The following is a 6,186-nucleotide window of genomic DNA, read 5'->3' on the forward strand; positions in this document are numbered from 1 at the left end:
TGTGCCAGATCTTCACTATGTTTTCCTCGTTTAGCAAGAACATAAACATTTATCTCCTTCCTCTTTTGTCATCCACTCGTCCAGTTTCCTTAGATTTTTTTTAAAGACACACTGCACACTATGCTGAAATATGTCAAAGTTTTGCTTAATAACTGTGAGAACCAAATCTTTGTTGGTAATGGGAACACATTGTAAATGACCTTTAAATCATCAGACATATTTGGGTAATATTTTCACATATATATGTTTTGAAAATATTTTGGCTTTGGTTTGAAGTTCATGCTTTTATTTTGAAACAGGAAGTTGTAGCAAAAAACAGAGGAATGCACTAAGCAGAAAGAAATGTGAATTGCCTGTGTTAATAAGTACCTGATTGACAGTGATGTTTTCTTTATTGTAATAAGTTATGTGCGATCAATATCAGAGTTTATGTGTAGCTGTAAGCTAGTGAGGTAATATAGTTAAACAGGTGAAATGTAGTAGTGTCATAACAGTATTGTGATTTATTATGTAGGAGTTGACATATAAAAGATATTCTGCTTAAGATACATGATATAAAGCATGGACTTTAGATGTGTATGTTATAGTTTATGTGTGTGTAGGATAAACAAATGTTACCCTGATATTTAAATTTTAATATATTGCACTTTTTAAATTTTTGTTACTAATTTTTTTAGGGACATTTTGTTTAGTTCTTAAATGAATCATAGGTCAGCGTTAAGTGCCAACGGATGAAAAAACAGCCTATGTCCAAAGAAAAGCTTTGAAAGCCCTTCAGAAAGCCTTGCTCAAGACCACTTAAAAAAAACACCTCACAAGAAATTGTGGCTCCATATAAGCAAATCATAAAAAAACAAGGGATGGCTCAAGAATTTTGCACAGCACTAAATCTCCACCTTGATGCTAAAACTTTAAAGCACCACATATAAAAAGATCAAAGTTTAATGGTTTGAGGCTTACTTTAAATTGCCTTTGGCCCCCAGATTTTGAACACACCGTAAATCAGCAACAACCAAAATGTAGCTATTAAGGATGGATCCAGAGTTTAAGTACCATGCTTAAATTTGACTAAAAGAATAATTGAGGATTTTGAGAATTATGCATGCTTTCCAGATCAATATCATATTCATATTTTTCTGTTAAATAGCAGACATACTGTGTTAATAAGTGAGCTTAATCGGTATGGACAAACCGCCTTTTTATTACCTTTGTACAGAGCCAGGCTGTCTGTTTCCCCTGTTCCCAAATTTTATGGCGAGATAAGCTTCTCAGCTGTTTGTTGTTTCTTCTTATTTAGGGCAGAGATAATAAGTTTTATTGATCTTCTTATCTAATTCAGCTTAGTTTCTCTAAATGTCAAACTATTTAAGCGCAATAATCGCAGGAACTCTGCTGCAGGACTAACAGGCACATGTGTTAAGTCTAATTTTTAATGCAAGGGTCAAAATAAAACTTTGCTTTGCTTGAAAAAAAAATCATAATCAGATTTAAAAAACAAACAAACAACAACGTCAGTGCCATTTAAGAAAGGGATGTGGAGAGCTTTTAACTCAAACAGGATTATTTTTCAGTTGTGTTAGATTTCCAGGCAACAGCATAAAAGTGTGAGGGTGTGGGAGAGTGGATGTTATATAGGAGTGGGTGATATGAGGTAATTCCGCAAACTTATTAAGCAACATCCAGATCTATATTACTTGGCATCAGTCTCAGCCATCTCATTTCTATAAACTATCTATCGAAGATGGTTTCTTGGCATTTATTAACGCAAATTCAGGAATATCCCTGTGTGCTTCTGTACTCTGTTTAAACTCTGTCTAAACTCCTGATAGAGCAGCAACTCCTCACTGGCTCTCTGAACCTTTCACAGCACTTCGTCTTTATCAGTATGGCCGATGGGAAGTGTGGGGTAGATGAGACTTGAAAAGAACAGCAGCTGATTACAAAAGCTCTTGGTGCTTGTTAACGTTCGTCTCACAAGAGATTATAACTTCCTAAACCTTTGCTTGTGATTTGGAACTTGAGACGAGGGTTTGCCACTTGTTTATTCAAACCCTGTTGCAGGAGATTCTCTGTGTCAGTCTGCACTATTGATTAAAACTTAAATCAGGCTCTGGGCACATCCAGATCATTTTGACTAGATATGTCCGGTGGGGCACGTATTCAAGCTGTCATAGTAATTCAGACTCAAGATGTACAAGCTGGCAGGAGCTAATATGTTAAAGATTCTTTATTTAAGAAACATTACGTCATAAAATTGTTAAGCTAAAGTTAAAGCTGGATTTTGTTTTAACCAAAGTGCATAATTTTCTTTTTAGACATGAATGAGTGATTATCCATGAAAATTGGACCCACTGGTTTGAGAGGTTCTGTTGGCAGCTTAGGTCTGGCCATATTCCCACATTAGGCTAAAGTTTCAGCACCGGTGAATGCTGCTTGGTGCAAGATAAATGCTGGACCTCATTGGGAGAGAAACGTATAATAAGGTTCTGATATAAAAATAAATATATTTTTAAAGAATTACGTCCCATCTGTGCTTTGAAATAAGATAACTCCTACACACCTATCTAAATAAAATCATCTGTGGAAATAAGTACATCCCACAATTCAGTAGCATGTAAAAATTAGTTTAGTAGATATTTGTTTATGCACTCTTAAGGCCCCACCACAGCATTTCAGTCAGGTTGAGGTCTGGACTTTGACTCTGAAACAGCTTGATTCTTTTCTTTTTCAGTTGTTCTGTTGTAGATTTGCTGCTGTGATTGGGATCATTGTCCTGTCGCGAGGCCCAACTGACTGTTACCTGTTGAAGTTACGCAGCGGCTGGCTTCACTGGAGATGACAGCTCACTTTATCACGTTGCTGGGCTGTGGTCAGCATTTACTCAGCTTTTACATCACTCTGGGTTCCTGGCTAGCATAGCATTAGCATGCTGTGCTTGTAAAGAGCCAAAATTGTGTTAACAGTACAATGCAGATGTTTCTGTTCTGGAGCAGTCTCTACCATTGCGCTCTCGTCCTTTTGTGTAATAAAAATAAAAGTAATGCCCATATACTGTGCCACTATTTTCCCCCTCTGACACACAAACTGAAATCAGCTGATCGAGAGCGTAAGAACCGATAAGCGGGATTGATAGGCAGGCAGGCAGGCTAACGATTCCAAGGAATTGGACTACTGTGCATCCAGTGCTCTGCTTCTTGGATGGCTCACCCCTCTCTAGAAACCCTCTAAGAAATTCCAGCTCAATTTCCAGGTCCTCACTCTGGCCAAACACTACCCTGTTTTCTCTTCTCTGGCAGAAGTCCTGTCCCTGAAAGGCGCACTCTACTTGTTATTACCTACCTGTTTAACCTTGTGCCCTGTTGATTCCCTACACAAGTTAAATGGAACCTTTAAATCGTTTATTACTCCTTTTGAGTCCCAAAAAATGACAGATGTAGCTTTTGTGAGGTGAATTTGCCAGATTTACCACTCTTGGGAAAAATGTTGCATTGTGTTAACACACACCTGAATCCCCCAGACCTACAAACTGCTAAAAATTCTGCTTTTATAGAGATGCTCACACTTGCTGGTGGACAATTAATCAAGTGCATTTGATTAGCAGCACCTGGCTCCTACTTACTCTCTTAATTCCCATGGAAGCCACGAAGAGGTCCTTGGTTTTTCACAGGACTATAGTTACTCATTTTTATCCACCACTTTCTACAGTAATTATTTAAAAAGTTCTCTGAAATGTAAACCCTTGTTGTTGTACTTCAGTTTCTTTTTCATCTTGTTTTGTGAAATAACAAAGTTTATGACTTTTGCATGGATTAAGTGCTGCACAGTCAATTGCTTATTCATTGCTGAAGCACAGAGTTATTGCATTAAAACTGAATTGAATTGACGTGGGTTACCGAGCCTACTTTTGATGTCTTGAGATGGAGGCTGCAATCGTCTTCTCATCACATCGGCCAGGAATAACTTAGAGCTAATTAAAGAATTATAAAACACCACAGAAATGCTGTTAAACAGAGATCATGCAGATTTGGGACATTGTGGGAGGAATTTTAAAGCATTCTAATTTCTCCAGAGTGTAATAAATGTTTTATCTCTCCTTCAAGATCAGCAGATACCGTCTGATGTCAGATACGTTGCTCGCACGGTTTAATGAGGCTGCTTAAGATGACTGTGAAGATAATTCACTTTAACACCTCATCGCTATTGATTCTAATAGGGATGAATTGTGTTCCAGACTTCCTGCACTACTTTGTTTTTCTTTCTTCTTTTTTTGTCATGGATGTCAGGAGATGAAAACAACTAAGTAGCCTTTTCCTGCCTGTGCAAAAACAATAAAGACAGTGAAACAGCAGCGCTCACCTCATGACACAACAACTTCTGTGACTAAACGCATTCGTCACATCTAACCTGCATGCAAAGGAAATAACATTGCTTACTTCTAAGGCCAATTAGGAAAGAAAATGTCATTTTTAGTTCTCGTACATGCTGAAGAATTCTTATACTGCACATTTTAATGGTCCTACATGAAAATAAATCTCAGATAGCCATAGCTTGAGTGGTTTTACTTCTAAATATCAAGCACTAAAGAACTGAATTTGAGGGAAATGTGTGGTTTTCTATCCTATTATTTATGAACCCAAGTTATATTTGACAGTCAGTGCTGAACTGTGAACTCTAGGAAGAGTAATTCCCAGACAACTGTCTCTGCACATCAGACATAAAGCTCAGAATCTGTCGGTCCTTTCGGTGGAAAAAGCCATTCAAGATATAACACAGTACTTTAATTTAAGGAGATATATTTATACATCCAGTTAATCAGGACTTCCTTAAAGTTCTGTCAGGAGGTCGAGGTTTAAAAGATTTAGTCTAGGGTCAAGAATGATAGAAAACAAAGCAATGTGGGTAAGGTTAACATGTCTAATGTGATAACATAATTAAGTTAAAGCATCATTTCTTTCAAGCTCACTGCTGCATTATTTTGCCATCACACTCTCTCCTTGTCAGCTCTTACTTCTTTTAGTTGCTTTTTTCTGTGTGTAGAGTTTGTGCACACAAACATATCCAGCTACAGACATTTAAAGCTATTTTTTAAAAAACTTTTCTAAGCAGAAAATATGCACTTCTAACGAACATGGATGTGTTCTGAGATGTTCATTCAATTCCAGGATACATATTTTAACATAAAGTTGGAGGATTCTTGTAATGTAGTGTCCTTCTTCAATATGAGGGAATAGGCAGTTGAAGATACCATGCTCATGCATTGATTTATTGCATTTACGCATTTGTATCTGGTCATAGATTACAGTTTTTGTCATGGCACATTTCTCTCTGTCAGCGCTGTAATGAATAATGTTGCATATCGATGATGCTGCCAGTCTATCTGTGAATTATAAACTTATCAAAACCACATGACCCTGACAGTTGGATAGTTCAGTGTCAAACCCAACCTGCAAACCTAGAAGGATATGATTTATACAACGTGGCATATATCTTTGATCGTAGAGGAGTGTTTACACCAAAGGGAAATGTGGCATATTAGAAATAGAATACACCGTCACGAGTCATAGCTCTGGGTGGAAGAACATGGTTAAATGTATGTATGTCTGTAAAGGGAATTTTACATTTGATAAGACGCGTGATGCTCTTGTGCACTGACATAAAAAAAGAGTAATATTGGTAACTATAGTCCGGAAAGCCCCACAAAGTAGCAGTTATAGAAGCTCAGTTCAAGGCGCTGAGCTTGGTGTCATGTAAGATGATTGGTTGATTCAAATCCTCTCAAAAAAGATCTTTGACAAAGAAAGGAAAACTAAGCCATAGCTACCTAAATGCGTAAAGCTGTGATGATGGAAATTGCATTCGTTTTGCAAGTGCTTTGCCATAAATATAGTCACTATAACCACTTCTGAAAGATGCAGATTATAACAAAGTAGTTTAATACTGTCATGTAAAACATAAAGATTTAATGTGATAATAACCTGTGATGAAAAGGATGCCTAGTGAGGTGCTTTGGCAATGTCTCACCAGGAGGGAACCCCGGGGCACTTTAAATGAAACACCTAACATCTCGAGATACTCCAAGAGCCACTTTCAGCAGTCAGAGAATGGACATCCAGGTCCTCTAAGACTGAGCACTAAGGCCTCTGCATATTTCTTATTCTCTGGCTTGGGAACACCTGGGTATCTTTA

The sequence above is a fragment of the Aulonocara sp. 'chitande type north' Nkhata Bay genome, linkage group LG15, assembly GCF_057382095.1.
Source record: "Aulonocara sp. 'chitande type north' Nkhata Bay isolate Kocher_YH1m ecotype deep benthic linkage group LG15, A_spYH_male_GT1.1, whole genome shotgun sequence".
NCBI classification, from domain to species: Eukaryota; Metazoa; Chordata; class Actinopteri; order Cichliformes; family Cichlidae; genus Aulonocara; species Aulonocara sp. 'chitande type north' Nkhata Bay.